Below are 19624 nucleotides of genomic sequence, written 5' to 3'. Positions count from 1 at the left end.
GTGTGTCTCTGTGTGTGTAGTATGCCAATTGTTAAACCCACCAAGACGAAGCCTTGGTAAGGTGGTGGGATTTTTGCAAAATGTGGAGAATCCATTAGTCTGCGGCAGTAAAAACAACCAAGAATCTTCTGGTACTTTATAGACTAACACTATAAGTTTTCCTGGACCTAGTTCACAAATGTATACAAGTGGACTGGGTCTATGAAAGCTCATGCCACAATCAATGGCACCAATGAGAGTTTTGTTTTACTCCCTTTAACGGTCTTGTGGGGGGAAGTGCTGGGACCATTACAGCTCTCTCTCTCTCTCTCTCTCTCTCTCTCTCTCTCTCTCTGTGTGTGTGTGTGTGTGTGTGTGTGTGTGTGTGTGTGTAGGATTAAACCTCCCCTCCCTGTGTGCTGCTACTCCAATTTGGATCAAGCCCCCACACTTAGTTCTGAGTAAAGAAAAAAAACACCAACCCACACGTGCAGGGAGCTGCATGCTACATATTGCAAAAGGTCCCAAGTTCGATCCTTGGCATCTCTAGGTAGGGCTGGAAACGAGCCTTGTCTAAAACTTTGGAGAGCCACTGCCAGTCAGTGTAGTGAACACTGAGCTAGCTAGAAGGATAAATGGTTTTCCAGCAGAATATACACTGAAGTGTGTAGAATTAAGAACACAAGAACATAAGAAGTGCCATGCTGGATCAGACCAAGGGTGCATCTAGTCCAGTTCTCTGTTCACACAGTGGCCAACCAGCCATCGGCCAGGGATGAACAAGCAGGACACGGTGCAGCAGCACCCTCCCACCCATGTTCCCCAGCAACTGGTGCACACAGGCTTATTGCCTCAAATACTGGAGATAGCACACAACCATCAGGGCTATTAGCCATTGATAGCCTTTGCCTCCAGGAATCTATCCAACCCCCTTTTGAAGCCATCCAGATTGGTGGCCATCCTTACATCTTGTGGTAGTGAGTTCCATAATTGATAAAAAATTATTGTATCTTGTAAGTGAGACTAGTTCTGTATGTATATGTTGTGAGATAACTATGAGCAATGGATATATTCTTGGAAATGGAGGGAGGCTCCCACAAATGGGTCCATCAAGTGCTGGAAGCAGCACATAGCTTAATTTAGCATGGATACTTTCATCTGGGTATTACTTATATTGAGAAAAATGGGAATGATGGTACAGTAGTGTAGATCCTGCCTAAACATGCTCACTTGGACTGCTCATCATTCTCACTGCTAGTTTCTTAGCTCAAGAAGTGGAGAGTAGCTTGATTTATTGCCTAAAGAAAAGACCTGCCAAATCCATCACTATGGAATTTACTTGTATTTGCTGGATATTATTTAATATTGCATTAAGTGATAAAAGCAGGGGCTTTCCCTTGCCAGTTGGTTGTAATGTTATTGATCACCCTGTCGTCTAAATCATTCCAGTGGTTTTATTCTCAAGCATTCTACCCAGGGCCAGATTTTCACAAGCAACCTAAATTTATGGTTGCCATTTTGCATAGACAGTTTGCATCAAGAACCAAACTCTGAATCTGCATGGAGAAATTAAGAGCACATATCCATGGAAAACACAACAACAACAACAACTGATGTTCTTTATGGAAGTCAATTGAGATCAGGTTTAGCACAATACTAAGGGCAGAACTAAAATTGTAATCTATTGTACAATTTAATTATAATCTATTGTACAATACAGTTTAAATTATTGTATAATCTAAAATTATAATGACAGTCCTGCATCTCAATTTCTCCCTCTCATCTATAATGTGAATGGCATGATGCAAGGACATCACATCACACTGTGTTGGTAAAGGTCCATTTGTATCTTTAACTTTTCATTTTCATCTCTTTGGTAGGAGCAGTTAAGAGTGTGGACACTGACATTTATGTTTATGTGAGGTTATAACTATAGCTGTAACTCATCTTTTGATCTCTCTATGGATTTTCATATTTTTAGAAACCAGCGTTAATCATAAGGCAATGCTTACTAAGAGAGGAAGCTCCCTGATTTAATCTAGAATAGGGTTTCTTGTTGCGATACTGCTAGCTGCAGCAAGTTACCTGTAGTTGAGCAGTAGGATGGAAACAGTGGAGTGGTCAGGCCAATTCATCACGTTGGACTGAATGACATTTTGAAGGCTTGCAAGGTCTTGCTTTCGCTACCCGTCCTTCTCAGCTGCTTCTTGTGCTGATGGCTTCCTCTGTCCTTCTCTTCCTCCTCTTGACTCTACGGTTAACAATTAACCCAATGTTAATAGGTACAGTTTGCTGACTGCTGCAGTAGGAAGTCCCCATGTTGCCATGTTCAGGAAGCAGTCCACAGAGGAAGCAAACAATGCATGTCTGTTCTGTCAGTGAGATGCCAGACTGCCACCTGCCTCCATTGCCTGATGGACAACTGTTCAAAGTCTTCCCTTCAACAGCTACTCTTTCCAAGTCTACATTTTACTATATTACTTGCTGACACAGTGGACTGTGGGTGGGTGGGTGGCTAGGAATCCTTTGATGTTTGTTGAGTTCTGATAGCTTTTGATGTCATTGACACACTCACTGTGCATTGTTGGCACTAGCAGAGAGGAATCATGCATCAAACTTCTATTGTGCTCCCAATATATTGGTAAGTGAAACTCTCAGGCTCTGGGTTTGAATGAGTGGCATAATTCTACCCATAAGTTAAGCACTGCCAAATCATAAGATTATAAAAAGTGCATCTTCTACACTTGAGACTAGAAGAGCAGGTTTATCGGGCATATATGTACAATCAGTGTGTGTTAAGAAGTGGAGGATTTTGCCGCAGGAACAGAGGGGTGAACTAACTTTTGGCCCTATTCTATTACTATTAATTCTTTTAGGCTGCAGTCTGATACACACTTACCTGGGGGTAAGCCTCATTGAACCCAATGGGGTATATTTATGAGTAGACATTTATAGAATTCCAGTGTTTTAGATCAATGTAGTAGATCGGTGTAGTGAAGTAGTTCATGCCTCAACTGATTGTGACCCACCAAACTGAATGCAGGCCACCAGGTTTGAGGGGGCCGAACAGAAAGCATTTGGTTCTAATTACAGTGAAGTTATCTTAATTGTATTGAGTTTTGTTTAGGACTGTGGAAAGTTCCTGTGAGGTTGGATTGTTCTTGCAAAAAGTGCTCTTTCAGGGGCAAGGGAAAGGGATATTCCTTGCACATTTTTGCACATTTTTACAGCTACTTTTTTTCCTTTGAAAAAGCTTCTTCACTGCATGGTCCCAGCCAATCAGGGACAATATAGTCAACATGCTAATGTGAGGATCTCACACTGCATTAAAGCCAGTCAGATTTAGCTATGTGATGACTTCACTGAGGGCAAATGAAGCCCCTCCTCCATTGCCTTCACTGTGACCATCTCGCTGAAAGTAATGCAGTAAAAACAGATGAAATGTACCTCCAAAGGCTCGTTCAGATGCAGATGTCATCCACCCCATCCACATTCTGCATCAACTGGTCAACTACACAGGACTGGATCAGGCTGATGGAACACTGAACTTATTGGTTTTTGCAAAAAAAATTGCCCAAAGGGTGTGTGTGTGTGTGTGTGTGTGTGTGTGTGTGTGTGTGGTGTATGTGTGTTGAAATTGTCACAGAATGTTCTTCCTTATACTGGCTTAGCAAGAGATGACATTTTGCTGAAGATTGCTGTGATGTGTTTTCTAACCCTGGTCAATTTCTTAAGCAGGGGTGTGTGTCAATGTGCCAACCTTCCTTGCCCCTTGGCCCCAAATATATTATGCCTGTCTCCAGCCAATGATCAGGGAGGTAAATTCTCTCTGATAAAGCTCAAAGACACTTTCTTCCTATGTTCTGGGTCTGACCGTTGGGGCTGATTCCTGGAAAGACCTGGCTCAAATTAGACCTTATCTTCTACTCTCTTGTATCTCAAACGGGTGCTATGAATCCCCTGGAAACTAGTGAGTTCCTAGTGATATGGGATTTACTACTTGTAAGGCAGGGCGCACACACATTAAAACACTTAGTTTTACTGATTTTCCCCAGGCCCCTTTGAGGAAGCTCTGACCCCAAAACCACCCTATTTTCACTGACACAGCCAGATGGCATGAATCCTAAAGTTCCTGACATGACAGCTATATAACTTTACAGTGCATAATTTTAGGAGATGCAGTGAGATGATGAGCGCCTGGAGGGAGGTGGGGGAGGCTGGATGTGACACAATGATCTCTTTAGCTACAAGTTTCTCACTTCATTTCTTAAATATCAGGCTAATGACTTGCTGGATCTGCCAAAAAATACCCTCCATAAAATCCCAAACATCTTGGCATTCCACAGCTACTAAGCGGTGAATAACTTATCAACACAGTTCGGTGTTAATGTTCTCCCATCAGACAGGAGCAGGAGGATCTTACTGTTCCAAGTTTTTATAGTGCCGTTTTTACTTTTTCTTCTCTTTGATAGCACAGTCCCTAAACTTCAAAAGGGGAGTTCCTCATAGGTGGTTTCGCATGCGAGTTTGACAGCAGCTCTGATTGAAGCAACCTATACTAGAGACTTAGGCCTTAGCTAGACCTAAGGCTTATCCCGGGATCTTCCCGGGGTCGTCCCTGCCTGCTCCCAGGATATCCTGTGTGTCATTTACATGAACAGGGATGACCCCAGGATAAACTTTAGGTCTAACTAAGGCCTAAGTGATCTGTAGGGTGGGTCAGTGGGAACCATATACAGAGGCCTCTTCCAAGGTGGGAGTACACCAATGGTAGCTGAGTAGGACCAGATGTAGATCCAGGACTCAGAATGGAATGCCCCAGTGGTCTTTACAGAAAAGAAGCCTTACATTAGCAGAATGTGATAAGGAGAAATCACTATACTCAGCAGATTGCTACACTTATAAGTATCATTATAGAGTATATACACAGATGGAGTTACTTTGAAAAAAAACCATAGTCAGAATGCTGAAACTGAATTTGTTAACAAATGTGATTGTTGTTCACAGCAATTAAGCAAATGAATTGCATGGATGGATGACCAAAAGCAAATGGTTTCCTATTTCGTGTCCCTCTAATCTGTATGCAATTTCTAGTCCTGTGATCCTTACCTTAGGTCTCATTTTGTTATAGGTGAAGGTAGAAATAAGGCACAGTTGGTTCACACCTGTGGTGCGAGCCCAGCTTTGTATTTTATGTTCTATGTATACAATCCTGCAATGATGAGTCGCTCTCTTGACATGTAGGTGTGCTGATCTCAGTGTTGTCCAACCTCTCATTCATCAAGTGGGTTGTGAGCCATTTGTTTGTTTTAAAAAACATTAAAGAAGCATAGGTAGGGTGACCATATGAAAAGGAAGACAGGGCTTCTGTATCTTTAACAGTTGTATAGAAAAGGGAATTTCAGCAGATGTCATTTGTATGCATGCAGCACCTGGTGAAATTCCCGCTTCATTGCAACAGTTAAGGCTGGAGAAGCCCTGCCCTCTTTTGTAGAGTCTCCAGATACATAGGTACATCTATTTGTATATATGCTCCTCCTTCATCTTGTCCCTTCAAACACAGCTGTTTTAAAGACACTTGCAAAACTGGTCTCAGGATTAATGATGTAGAAATAGTTAGTGATATCATGGCTACTTGCAAAGAGATGCCATCACAACCAACTTTTCTTCACCTCAAATGAACTCATGTTGAAAACCTGAAAAACTGGGTATTTCCCCAACAAAAGACACCAATAGAATGTGCATTTGAGGGACAGTTACAGCTGTATCAAACCAGCTTCACCATTCTGGAAATGTCACATATATCTGCACCCTTAGTTAGTACCATAAGGTGGTTTTCTCAGTTATTATGATGCCTATTTTGTCAGGTTGTGTTGTGCAATTGCAGTATGCACTCTATCATGCCAATTTGCTAACATGTCTTTTGGTTTTGGATCTGTCACACCTTCTGTGGTCCCATAGCCAAAAACAATGAAATATGGTTGGTTACCTATAGTCAACGTTTTATTGGCATGTGTATGGTTGCTTAATTTTGATGCTACTCTACTTCAGTGCATGTGTGTAGATGTATATGCTACCTTCTCAGTTTGTTTAAGGAAGTGGATTATATAAGGTGTTTTCCAGTATAGCCTCTCACATGTCTTGGAATTCTTACTTGATTGATTTCAAATTTCATGCCCTTCTCTGTTATTTTGACAAAGGAACAGAAACCACAAGGCCAGCATTTTAGCATCCTTATCTGACCATTATCAGCTCCATCACTCCTCCTTTCGGTTTTCTTTCTTGTTCCTGAATAGCACAAGGGACTCTTCCCAGCCCCTCCCATTCTCCTCCCACTCTAGAGTTTTATGCTTGTTGTTCTTTAAACACACTCCCCAGGTGTCCTCATCCTGTCTGTTCAATTATTAACTGGTGGGCACTGAATTCATTTTGCTGACAGACAGACCCTCCAGGCTTTCCATGAAGGCAATACCATTTTAAGACAAGAAAGATGTTTTGTGCCTGGCCTCTTCTACAGCTAGGCAAGAGCCAGATGACATGTTGAGAGATAAAGCCTATATATATTTCAAACAAACAAGGATCTTGAGTTAGGATGCCTCATGAGAACACGGTATCTGTAACATAATACTTCCCCAACATGATGCCCTCTCCCAGGATATCTAACCATTGGTTATGTTGCCTGGGGCTGATGGGAGTTGAAGTCCAAAACATCTAGATGGCACTAGGCTGAGGAAGACTGATATAGAGGTTCTGTTGTTGTGGAAGGGCATATTATACTTATTCAATGGAGCTGTTTTAGGGTAGATACAGGACAGACAAAACAATATATTGCATCACCACACAGCACATAACTAACTTACGAAGTTTGTGAGTGGTCACATGTACTTTATTTGAAGAGCTGTCCAGTCCAAGTCTGGTTTAAAGATAAGGAGCAGTAAGAAGAGAGAGCAGGGGCTTTGATGCAATTAGCACCTGGACAGCAGACTGAGCAGGCAGCATACGGTTCGCCTGTTCACAATCTTCCGCTAGGCTAGTGAGTTTTATCACATTTCTATATAAATTATAGCAATTATTTTTAAAATTTCCTGCTAGACTTGTACAATAGTATATGCAACTTTTATGCAAATCTGTGTCCTCTTTTTTGGGCAATATGTATGTGTGTCCATCCTAATCAAATCATAACAACTGAAACATTGAACCAAGAGTTTGGAGGAAAGGGAAGACCTGGAAGCACGGTGGTGGAATTGGTAAATAGGTGCATGGTGCTTTCCTTCCTCTTACATTTTAAGTTAATAGGGCTTCAATCCTGGACCCAATTTTCTGGGAGCAAACCCCATTTAACTCAGTGGGGCTTACTTTTCTGTAGACATGCTTAGAATTGCACTGTAAATCTTCTTAGTTGGATTGTCCTGTGTTTGGCATCACTTACTTCCAAATAACACATGGTATTGGGAGGGGAGTACCACAAAACAGAACACTTAATGGAACAATTGAAAATACTGGAAGACCTGAAGCCATTCACCAATGAAGCCTGATGAACTTTCCTTTTCATCACAACAGTTAAAGCTGCAGGAGCCCTGGCCTCTTTTCATAAAATCATAGAATAGTAGAGTTAGAAGGGACCTATAAGGCCATAGAATCCAACCCCCTACTCACTGCTGGAATCCACCTTAAAGCATACCTGACAGATGGCTGTCCAGCTGCATCTTGAAGGCCTCTAGGGTGGGATTGCCCACTACCTCCCTATGTAATTGGTTCCATTGTTGTACTGCTCTAACAGTCAGGAAGTTTTACCTGATGTCCAGCCAGAATCTGGCTTCCTGTAACTTGAGCCCATTATTCAGTGTCCTGCACTCTGGGAGGATCGAGAAGAGATCCTGGCCCTCCTCTGTGTGACAACCTTTCAAGTATTTGAAGAGTGCTATCATGCCTCTCTTCTCCAGGCTAAACATGCCCAATTCTTTCAGTCTCTCTTTATAGGGCTTTGTTTCCAGACCCCTGATCATCCTTGTTTCCCTCCTCTGAACTCTGTCCTTCTGAACCCCCAGAACTGGACACAGTACTCACGACAGGATTAGAGAGCAGGAGGTATAACTGCCATATAAAGGAGGGGAACTAGAGAGAGGGCTCCCTTTCAGACATTCAAAGAAAATGTAATTAATGTGTGTGTAGGGGAGGGGGTGGGGGGTAAGGAAGGGTGGCATCATAGTGCAAGGTCCTTAGAACATCTGAAGGGACCTCCATGCATTTAGACATGGGTTTTCCTGTATAGAAATAATAATAATAATAATAATAATAATAATAATAATAACTCCTTACTCGCCTCTCTGATTGGATCGAGTTGAGGAACAACAGCATGCATAAAATACATAAAATTCTGATTAAAAACATAGTATACACTGTTAAAAACATCCCAAAAGCATCCTAAAAGCATACTACAAGTATCCTAAAATGACCTTCTATGCCTTTCATAGCATGTGTGTACATTGTACACTCTTGAAATACATCAAAACATTGAGAGAGAGAGAGAGAGACTATAGAGTTTGTCTCTGTGTCAGACTAACTGAATGGATGGTAAGAGACCAAGTTATACTTGATACCAGACACACCATGTTTAAGAAGCTGAGCTCACCTTCAAAAAGGACCTCAAAATCTGCCGTATCAAAAATAACACATGGACAGCAGGTGTCCAAACCTTCAGGAAAAACCAAATGCAGTAGAAGTGGGCAGGAGAGCAAGACCATCAGTGTATAATGCCATACAGAGGCAGCCTGAGGGATTTAGAAAGCAAGTCAGCAGAAGACAAGGAGGAAAGCATTGGAACGTGCAAAAAGAGGTGGCACTAATCACAGGGGGTGCAATGGCCAGTGTACGGAAAGCATTTCAAGAAGTGAAAAAGTTTGAATGGTTATGTAACGCTATGCAACCTGGAACTACATGGGAATCACATAGGAACAACAACAACAACAACAACATATTTATTTGTCACCCACCTCTCCCTCTGGTTCGAGGCGGGGTACAACACAAGCATAGCAAGCTACCGTATACTGAGTTAGACCATTCATCCAACTCGCCCACTATTGTTGGCACTGACTGGCAGCAGCTCTTCAGGCAGGTATTTTTCATGCCCTACCTGGAGATACCAGGGATTGGACCTTGGACCTTCTGCATGTAAAACATGTACTCTACCACTGATCTACAACCCTTCCCCTAAATAAAGCATGAATAAAGATAATTGCCTCACTGAGGAATAGAAAGCGTTATTTATTGGAATGTTGCAAGAGGAAAATGTATTATTGGACTGGACTATTTATCTCAACCAGTGGAAAACAATGTAACTGGAACCAAAGCAGATACAGTACCGAGTAGTACAACTGCACACATCAAACATGATTAAGAAACCAATAGAGGACTAACTGACACCTATTAAACATCCATAGGACATTACATAGGACAGTTTCCCTCAACCCAGTGTCCTCCAAATGTGTTGGACTACAACCCCTATCACCCAAGCCTGGGGGTGATGGAAAGGTGTAGTCCAACACATCTGGTGGGCAAAAGGTTAGGGGAAGGCTGGCATAGGGTAAGCTTGTTAAAAGAAAGCAAGATATTGTGATTTACCTATAATCACAGCATTGCTTCCATCATTATCAAGATGTTAGCTGGAACTTGGGGCTAACCTTTGAGGTGAGGTGGGTTATCATGAGGGACAGGGCATTTTCGGGAGCAGCATCTCACCTGTGGAACTCCTCACTTTGTATTTTTTAGGCACCAGGTAAGCTCCATTTCACTGGTTCATTGTATTTGTTGTTATTATCTTATTACTATTGCATGATATATTATTTAAAATGTTTTAAGCTGCCTGAGAATTGAAGAGTGAAATAATACTAACACTAATTCTAACACTAATAATTCAGCCAAGTTTGCATTCATCTCAAAGCTGAGGTCCTAATAGAAGAAGGTGGATGATTTTATTTATTTATTTAAAATATTTCTTGGCCACCTTCCAGGGCAGGAGTTCTCCCATTCATCTGATTGCAGTATTTCTCAGGAAGAGAGGAGAGAAGTGTAAGACAAATTGGTCACAATTCTTAATATCCTTGGTTTTGATTCTAAAATATCTACAGACAAATATTGGGATGGATTTATATGATCATTTAATATCACAGTTGCATCTTCTACAGGCTTTCCTCCCTTTGAAATCTACTGCCTTGAAGTCAGTAGGAGACTACAGGGCGATTGTCCATGTAGTGAAAGCTAAACAAACAAATAAATGCCAGACTTTCAAATTTTAATTTGGAAGTGGAGGGGGGGATTTTGTTAGGTTTGCATTAGCAAATGAACATGTCTTGAACCTATGCAGTATTACGTCAATATTCACACTGTCCTGTGTCATGAGATGCAGTTTGCAAACCAAATAAATTAATAAAAAAAATGCAACCAAAATGCATATTTTAAGTTGAAATGTACACAAAAATGTGTATAATGTGGAAGAGTGTGGACAAAAATAAATATATTAGGGGAAAGTGTGTGCAAAATAGTATTATATTAGGAAAGATACCTTGCAAAAATATGTATATTTAGAAAAGTGCATATAAAATGTGTGTATTTGGAAAAGAACTCACAAAAACGCATAGATTTAGATAAATGTACAAGTTTTTGTGCGAACTAAAAAAACAAATCTGCAAAGTGATGTGGAAATGAGAGAATAAACTTAATATAAGAATCGAATTTGACAGATTCAGCTGTCCCTAATTTACAATTATATTAATTGTGAATTTACAGATACCTACTTGGAGACTAAACAAGATAGTCAATTTCTGGACTATCAAAAGGAAGGCCCATAGCCCAATGTCAGTGCATAAGGACATTTTTAATTAAGTTTCCTCTAATTGGTTCTGTTGCTCTCCAGGCTGTTACTTTTATCAATATTGAGTGGGCATTTTGCTTAGAAAGAAGGATTTTTTAAAAATATTTTGCATATTATATTTTAATGTTTTAACAACAACAGCATCTTTAAATTGCTTTGTGTGCAAATGCTAGTATCTCCAGTTAAAGGATCACCAGAAACAAATCTTGGAAGAGACATTGGAGAGTAGAGTGGCCATGTGTCCTATTTTTTAATTATTATTTTTTTACTAAGGACAGTCCTCTATTTGAAAGGGTGACTGGTGCAAGTCTGTTTTAAGCCATAAGAAGGAAGAGGAGGTACCTTGAACTTGACTGGTAATAGTTAGCACTGATGGAGCAGGCATTGAGACCACCTCTTAATTATGATAATTATTTCTAAATTTTCATCTGTACATATACATTAGAATGTGCACATGTCTTGCAAAAATGTGTCCTCTTTGGCCTCTATTTTGGCGATGCATTTCCAGTGCTTACCCTATTGGAGAGTCAATGCTAGTCAGAGTGGAAATACTGGGCTAGATGGACCAATACTTTGACTCAGTATAAAGCAAGGTACCATACGGATGTAGACACTCTCTTTAAACAGGGGATGCCACCGTAGCTTACAAACGAAAGCATTAAGAATTTCAAAGCTTGAATACGCAGAAAACAAAGTCATCACACAACACACCAACTATAAACACACCATGGGGTTTCTTTTTAATTTCCAGTTCAGTCAGAGCTGCAGGGTTGAGCCCCTCTGAAAATGAGGCCAACCGCAACTTCAAAACATGTTTCAACAACACTAGTGGGTACCTTTTATCCTTTAAATATCCAAATGGCCACTTTTGCAGGCCTGTAGCCTTGGCTCCAACTTCACTTATTTTGCTCTCTTTCATCCCAGCTGCAGCTCTTCAGGATTTATCTCTATGGTTAACTTCCCCTTTCATAATATTAGCACAGTTGAAGCGCTTGCTTTTCCTGTTGCAGGCAGTGATTATATAGCAAATTAACCACAAGCTGTTCAGTCCAAGTCCAGCAGTTGGAAAGATGCTCTTCTGAGTAATGGCTTGTGTAGTTGATGCTTTCATCTGTAATTTGCATGTGTAATAAATGCAGAAATTAAAAAAAGGGGGGGGTGATAAAACCCATATTCCTGGATGGATCTATATATTCAAGAAAAGGCTCCAATGGGAAAGACAGGCAGGCAGTAAGAGAGTATACAAGGACCTCAGGAGTCAAACGAACCGCCTGAAGCCAGCGCCATCTGGTTTCTACAGCCTTATGCAGGAATTCAGTAAATATGAGTAAATATGGGGAGGGGGCATGGGTCTCACCCTCCCCAGAATAAACTCTGTTCAGACCCTGACCTTCCCACAATGCACAGGGAGGTTGGAAGGGGACATTTAGTTGAATTTGCTTGAACATGGATAGAACCGATTGGGAACTCTGATTAAGCGTGGGCTGTTGTAGGGTTCTGGGGGACTTGTTACCCATGGCAATAAGCCACCCTGCCATGCTGCCGCGGGGAATTATGCAAATTTCCCAGTATGTGACCGGCAAATGCAGCATAATCAACAAGCCACCATGGTTTGTGAACTGCCTGCGGATTGTGCGAATGGGGCCACTGAGCATTTTCAATCATTGTTTTATTGTTTTAATTATTGTTTTTGTGGTGTTTGATCATGACTTTATCTTGTAAAGCTCTTAAGGATTTATTTATTTTTTATAAAAAGAAAAAAGGTATAGAAATTCTCTGGAATAAATAAATAAATAATTCTACTGGCATTTGGGAATATACTTGAGATGAGGTAAAATTGGTGACATTTAGGGGGTGTCATTTTGCCCTTGATGTAAATATGTATGTAAAATAAGACTACCACCTGGAAAGCAAACATAGGAGTAAGAGGATGTCAGAGCTGAGGCAAAGGGTGCTACTGTGGAGTTCTTTTGTACAACATTGCCGCTTGAACATACTGTCAGACTGCGCAGTTAGGCAAATTCATGGAGGATAGTCTATTAATGGCCATTAGCCATGGCAGCTAAGTGGATCCTCAGAGGAACCATGCTACTGAAAACAAGCTGATGGGGAGTGCTAATGGGAGAGGCTATTGCCTTCCAGCCTCGCTTGTGGGCATCCCAGAAGCATGGGTTTGACTATTGTGGTACAAAGGATGAACAAGACAGACCTTTGGTCTGATCTTCTTATGTTCTTGTGTCATGATTGTGGTCTGTGAAATATGAGTTGGTTTCTAGTAGGGATGTCCTCCGCTCCGATTAGAAGCGGAGAATCAGAAGCGAATTGGCCTGCTCCGCCTTGCCCAGAGGTGGAGTAGAAGCGGACTGGGGACCCGTAGAAGCACGGTGAAGAGAAGAGCCCATACGCGGAGCGCTTCTCTTTTCGCGGACCGATCCGATCGCCATTTTGAAAAATTTCGCCCATAGGATTGCATTGCGGAAAAGAATAGGGGATAACTGTGTTGTTTTTAAAGCTATCTTTCTGAAACTTCTTGTGCTTAGAGAGTCGTGGCTGGGGGTTATTTTGAGCCTACTCTCAATTCGCTGCGTGCTGCGGTTCGCTTGCTAGAATTTTTGGAAAAATTGGGTAAAACAGTGGGAAAATGTACCTTTTTCGAAGGGCTGAAGGGCAGAGTCCACTCCCGGTCATGATCCCAAAGTTGGAGGAGGGGATAGGCAAAACGGGTAACTTGGGATTCTGGGAACTTCTCTTTCTTAGTCTGAACGGACTTTTCCCAGTGTTTTTTAAAACAGTAGCCCCACCAAATGCACAAACACAACCCGAAATCATATACTAAGCCAATAATAAGAGATAGAAAAAGCACAGCACTGTTACCACCCTAACTTTGGGGAACAACTGAATAGATGTGGTGCAAGGGGATGAGCTCCCCTAGGGCATGGACGTGCCCTGTGTACTCTCCTGTCCTTGGAGGGCCATCAGAGCCCTCCAAAGGTAAATCACTGGAGTGAATGCCTATCATGAGTTGAAGTGATCGTTTGCTTCTTAAAGACTGGTACCTAGACAGGACCAGTCAAATTGGCAGATGATTCCCCCTCCTCTTGGGCACGTCCACTCCCCTCTTACTGGTAAAAGACAGATATAGCCTTTTTTAAAAAAATTCTTCTTGTTGTTTATTCAGCAACACTGCTGCTTTTAATTCCACCCCTCCTTTGTTTATTTATTTATTTATTCCATTTTATATACATTACTCACTTTGAAACTATCCTTGGCTCACTTCCTTGTGCCCCCAGAAATGTCTGCTGCCTGCCTGCCTGCCTTCCCTCCCTCCTCCCCTGCCCACCTCGCAGGGATGGTTTGGTTTTTGTGTGTCTTGCTTTGACTCAGGGGATAAGTCCTTCCTGCGCTCACTTAGACTTTTGGAAGTTCCAAATACATTTTTCAAGTGTGGAAGAAGATTCATATTTAGGTTTATCTCTATTCCCCAATTTATGGCATGTTGGGATTTCCTTTGAAATGGCCCCATTGAGCTGTCTGCAGATACTGGGGTGTCCGACTTTCATAAATTCCCCAAAAATCCGGGGATGATGGGATTGGCTTGAAACTTGGCGTCCATGTGGACACATGGGTAAGCTGTCATGGGATCGAAGGTGAGGTTTCTGACATGCAAATTGACGTAGTTGTAAAATGGGACTTGATTTGGGGTGAGTTAAAAGGTTTGAGCCCCGCCAAAAATCAGGGGATGATGGGATTGCCTTGAGTCTTGGCATGCATGTGTATCCCTGGATAAGCTATCATGGTGCTGAGTTTGAGGTTTCTAACATGCAAATTGACGGAGGTATCGAAAGGGGTGTGAATGGGGTGCCCGATTTTCAAAAATTCCCCCAAAATCAGGGGATGATGGGATTGGCTTGAAACTTGGCGTGCGTGTGTATACGTCCATGAAATGTCATGGTGCCAAACTTGAAGTTTCTAACTTTAACAGAAAAAAAGTTGTATACTTTTTTAGCTTTCAATGCAAGCCTATGGGGGGGGGAATGGAGCTCCGATCCGGACTTGCACACCCCTAGTTTCTAGTAGGGGTGTGCATGGACCCCCCAATCCGCTTCTCTTCCCGATCCACAATTTGCAGATCGGGCCGCTTCACTCTGCCCCGCTCCACCTATAGTCCGCTCCGCTCCGCTGTGGAGCTCCGGATCCGGATTGGAGCTCCGCTCCCCCCCCCATAGGCTTGCATTGAAATCTAAAAAAGTATACAACTTTTTTCATGTTAAAGTTAGAAATCTCAAGTTTGGCACCATGACACCTCATGCACGTATACACATGCATGCTAAGCCTCAAGCCAATTCAAGCGTCCCCTGATTTTTGGGGAATTTTTGAAAATTGGACACCCCATTTTCAGACATGGACTGTTCTCCGACAATTTGACAGATAATTTTTTTTGAAGTGGGCACCCTCACAGATGCCATCTAGATCCACAATCATGCCAAGTTTCAAGCAAATCCCATCATCCCCTGATTTTTGGCGGGGCTTTAACCTCTAATACACCACCCATACCCCCAATTCACACCCCTTTCGGTATCTCCGTCAATTCTCACGTTAGAAACCTCAAACTCAGCACCATGATAGATTATCCATGGATACACATGCATGCCAAGACTCAAACCAATCCCATCATCCCCTGATTTTTGGGGAATTTATGAAAATCGGACATCCCATTTTCAGACATGGACTGTTCTCTGACGTTTTGACAGATAAAAAAAATCGAAATGGGCACCCTCACAGATGCCATCTAGATCCACATTCATGCCAAGTTTCAAGCAAATCCCACCATCCCCTGATTTTTGGCGGGGCTTAAACCTTTTAACTCATCCCAAATCGTCCCATGCTAGAACTATGTCAATTTTCATGTTAGAAACCTCAAACTCAGCACCATGATAGATTATCCATGGATACACATGCATGCCAAGACTCAAGCCAATCCAAGCCTCCCCTGATTTTTGGGGAATTTTTGAAAATCGGACACCCCAGTATCTCAGGGATTTAAAGCTGCAGACAGGGGCCATTTCAAAGGAAATCCCAACATGCTATGAATTGGGGAGTAGATAAACCTATATGAATCTTCTTCCACACTTGAAAAATTGATTTGGGACTTCCAAAAGTCTAAGTGAGCGCGGGAAGGACTTCTCCTTCAAAGCAAGACACACAAAAAACATCCCTGCGAGGTGGGCAGGGGAGGAGGGAGGGAAGGCAGGCAGGCAGCAGACATTTCTGGGGGCACAAGGAAGTGAGCCAAGGATAGTTTCAAAGCCAGTAATGCAAACCATCCCTGTGAGGTGGGAGCAGCACAGAGAGATGCCTTTTCTTTTGCATCCCATAACTAGGAGGCTAGGAGGTAGGGGTGTGCACAGACCCCCCGCTCCGCCCTGCGGGCCGATCCGAAAATTTTGGATCGGCCCGCTCCGCGCCGCTCTGCCCATACTCCGCTCCTCTTCGCCGCGGAGCTCCGGCTCTGAATCGGAGCTCTGCAGTGAAGGGGAGTGGTGCCAGGTAAGGCTGGGAGAGGAGGGCGGGAGGTTTACCGGGCCCTGCCGCCATCGCCGCCCGTGTGGCGATGGTGGCAGAGCCCGGTAAGGGTCCAAGGGAGAGGGGGGCCTTACCTGCCTCCGTCCGCGGTCCATCGGCATCTTCAATTGAGCCCGCGGTTCAACCAGGAAGCCTGGGCCACAAGCCAGACTTCCTGGTTGAACCACGTGCTCAATTGAAGACGCTGATGGACCGCGGACGGATGCAGGTAAGGGAGAGGAGGGCGGGGGTGTGTGTTACCGGGCCTTGCCGCTGTCGCCGCATGGGTGACAGCGACAGCGGCAGGGCCCGGTAAACCCCACTTACCTTTCCGGCGGAGCTCCGGATCGAGGCGAAGGATCCGCCTTCACCTCGATCCTCTTCGCCACGCTCCGCCGGCCCCCCAATCCTCTTCGCCTCCGCCTTAAGGGCAGGCGAAGCCCCCCGCTCCGCTTCTAATTCGCCGGTCCGATTAGAAGTGAAGCACATCTCTACTAGGAGGATAAGAGTAAAGCTTTGTGATCCTTGCTTCAGAGTTGATTGACTGCACTGTGATCACAGCCATTATTAAACAACAACAACAATAGTAACTTTAATAATAGCAGTACTAATTAATATTAATAGCAATAACAACAACAACAACAACAACAACAATAAGGAGTTGAACCACAATGAAAGCCTGCCTGACTTCACTGAAGAAGAAAAGCCAGGAGAGCTTGGGCTATGGGGTGTAAATATAAAATGGAATAAATAAATAAATAAATAAACAAAGGAGGGGTGGAATTAAAAGCAGCAGTGTTGCTGAATAAACAACAAGAAGAATTTTTTTTAAAAAGGCTATGTCTGTCTTTTACCAGTAAGAGGAAAGTGGACGTGCCCAGGGGGAGGAGTAACTGTGCCAATTGTTGACTGGCCGTAAGTAAGTGCCAGTGTTAAGAAATGACCTGCCACTTCAACTCATGACAGGCATTAGCTTCAGTCTGTCCACTGGTTAACTTTTGGAGGGCTCTGATGACCCTCCAGGGCAGGACACAGTGTCTGTGCACTGGGCACGTCCACGTGCCCTAGGGGACCTCATCCCCTTGCACCACATCTATTCAGTTGTTCACCAAGGTTAGGGTGGGTAGCAGTGCTGTGTTTCCCATCTGTTATTTATTTGCTTAGTATATGATTTCAAGTTGTGTTTGTGCATTTGGTGGGGCTACTCTTTTAAGAAACACTGGGAAAAGTCCGTTCACAGACTAAGAAAGAGAAGTTTCCCAGTATTCCAAGTCCCGTTTTGCCTATCCCCTCCTCCAACTTTGGGATCATGTGATCATGAATCTGCCTCTCAGCACTTCAAAAAGGTACAACTCCCGCTTTTTTTTACCCGATTTTCCCAAAAATTATAGCAAGCGAACCGCACCACATAGAGAGCTGAGAGTAAGCTCAAAATGACCCCCAGCCACGACTCTCTAAGCACAAGAAGTTTCAGAAAGATAGCTTAAAAAACAACACAGTTATCCCCTTTTCTTTTCCGCAATGCAATCCTATGGGTGACATTTTTCAAAATGGCGATCGGAGCGCTCCGCGAAAATAGAAGCGCTTCTCCTATGGGCGCTTCTCTTTGCCTTGCTTCTAAGGGTCCGTGGTCCACTTCTACTCCGCCTCTGGGCAAGGCGGAGCAGGCCAATTCGCTTCTGATTCTCCGATTCTAATTGGAGTGGAGCACACTTCTAGTTTCTAGCAGCTGTAAAACAAAGAGCTCCATCACTCCTACTTTTTTTTCCTGATATGCATCCTCAATTTCCACCTCCATTTCATTAGCACGCCAAGCGCTGGTCACTTTCACATGTGTTTGTTGTTGCACTATTTCACCTTGTTTGCCTTGTGCTGCACTTCCTTGTATCGCCACCCCACCCCACCCTTCTATTTTCCTTCCATTGCTTCTTTTGGTTGATGGACATTCTGATGGACGTGAGCACCTTCTCCCCCTCACTCTGGGTTTGTTGTCTAAAGTTTAGCGATTTAGCATTTCATCGGCTGGGCACCTCATACAGTGGGTAAAAAAAAGAGGGAAGTTGAAATGAATGAATGATAGGGCAATGAGAGTAGGGTTGGGGCAGCAAAAGTCCATTTGACCAACTCGGCGCACTGGAGGGGAACTGCCCTTGCCTTCCTTTTTTGTCAGCAAGACCACCCTTCAACACAGATACCCCCAAGAAGGGATGTTCTGCGAATAGCACCAGGATGGCAATACATGGGGATGGAAGGGCAGCTTTATCCCATGTGGAGAAAAAATACCGCACTTTCTCTACCCAAAAAAACCATGGAAAATGGAGGGGAAGAGGCAAGATAACTACAGGACAGGGTGAATGTAAGCCTATGCGGCAGGGTTTTGCTATTTTATTGTTTTACTCTGTACAGCACCATGTACATTGATGGTGCTATATAAATAATAATAATAATAATAATAATAATAATAATAATAATAATAATAATAATAATGACATCATGTGAGGGTAGTGGGGCAAAATGGTAAACAAGGCAGGATGATAGTGCAATAAAACGCTGGTGTGATGGAGCTCAAAATGTGACACTAATAACAGATGAAAATGCAGTAGTGCTGGACTACCATGCACTGTGGTGTATCAGTATGATGGAGAATGTGGTCAAGACTAAATGATAATTCACTAAAACTAAAAGTTTTTAAGCTCTGTTTTTTTAAAAAAGAAATAAATGTTTAAATGTAATTTTCTTTGTGTCACAAGATAATTTAATACATTTGCTATGCAGTAAACTGATTTCTATAATGATCTGAAACCCCGATCCAGAAAGAATAAATCAGCCTCTTATGGAAATTTTGCATTATTTTCACTAACTCCCCCACTCGAATTGATAAATCCAATATTCTTATTGAAAAAGGTGTAAACTATGACCCCTGAAAGTTTCAGGCTTGCAACACAAAGTGCAAGATTGAAATGAGGGTGAGATAGTGTATGTTGTTGACTTCTCAGGCAAATGGGTATGAATAAAACCTTAATATCACGACAAGGTTGCTCCTATGAAAAGATTGATGATGAGTTTTTTGTAGCAAATTTTATGCTCTTTAATTTTGTACTGAGACATCTTTTCTGTCAGACAACAAATAACAGAATTATTGTGCGAAAACTGAAGTTTGGACATGATTTTCCAAGATAGTGGCCATTATGATGATTTCCTGAGATGCCCCTG

This window comes from Elgaria multicarinata, chromosome 1, assembly GCF_023053635.1.
Source record: "Elgaria multicarinata webbii isolate HBS135686 ecotype San Diego chromosome 1, rElgMul1.1.pri, whole genome shotgun sequence".
In the NCBI taxonomy this organism is placed as follows: domain Eukaryota; kingdom Metazoa; phylum Chordata; class Lepidosauria; order Squamata; family Anguidae; genus Elgaria; species Elgaria multicarinata.
Note: the sequence above shows the minus strand (reverse complement) of the source record.